Source organism: Boleophthalmus pectinirostris, unplaced genomic scaffold (assembly GCF_026225935.1).
Source record: "Boleophthalmus pectinirostris isolate CB_2022bp ecotype Guang Dong unplaced genomic scaffold, ASM2622593v1 HiC_scaffold_7, whole genome shotgun sequence".
In the NCBI taxonomy this organism is placed as follows: Eukaryota; Metazoa; Chordata; class Actinopteri; order Gobiiformes; family Gobiidae; genus Boleophthalmus; species Boleophthalmus pectinirostris.
The window spans coordinates 27,582,343-27,583,405 of record NW_026571473.1 but is presented as its reverse complement, the minus strand read 5'-3'; positions in this window follow the sequence as shown (position 1 = coordinate 27,583,405).

The following is a 1,063-nucleotide window of genomic DNA, read 5'->3' as shown; positions in this document are numbered from 1 at the left end:
GATAGTAATAACATTTCTTTGGAGACAAGCAGGTAATGGACACTCAGCTCGAAAACTTACACACAAAAAATGGCATCTTTAAAAAAAATGAAGATAAGAACTAAAAAAAGTGATTGTATTTCTGGTAGAGGGGTTAAGTTATGGAACAACCGGAGTTGATGATTTTAAAAAAGTCCAACACTGTAGAAGCCTTTAAAAAGAGTATAGAGTAGTGTTATGTTTTGAAAGATATAGAGGTCTCGATTTACGCATTAAATTTTGTTTGTTTTAATTTATATTTTGTCTCTTATATGTACAGTGAGTGAAGCTGTAAATGCAAACTTGCTGTTCATGCGTTCGGTACCTTTGCTTCAGCTTGGACCCTTTCTGTCATGATCCATGTAGTTGTGGTCTATGTTTTGTTTTGGTTTTGTAATTCTGCAAATGATCCAATAAAAAAAAAAGAAAAGAAATGAAAAGAAAACTTACACAGTGCCTTTATAATGCAGCATGAACATTATGAACTATATAGCCTACTAATGCTTTAATTGTATACAAAAAAGGGACTAGTGTTGTCAAGATACTAAAATTTCAAACTTGATTTCGATACTAAGGAATAAACTCGATACTCGATACTGATTTTGGACGTTTGCTAGTCTATGTGGTCTTGTACTTGTTGGATACAGCTCAAGATCATTCTAAAGCTGTTCAGGAAATGTTTAGTCTTTTAGTTTCCACAGTTTTTGTATCAAACAGATTTTAAATACTGTTGACAATCCTTAGGACACTTGTTGTTAGGTCTGTTTCAAAGAAGATTGGAAATAACCTAGCATGAGAAAGTAAAGAAGCCTATTTGCATATCATCATCTTTTTTTTTTTCGAGTCACAAGCATCGAATTCTGAAATTACCACCTGCCCCACAGCACCCATCCGCTTGTCCCAGAGCGCGCCACCATATGACTCAGTGCCGGTTCCTCCGCGGCTCCTCCTCGCCTCTCATTGGTCACACTCTCCAGAGGCGCTCACGGTGGATCACATCGTCTCCTCCTGCAGTCTCTCCAGCTCCAGTGTGCCTGCCTGCCTG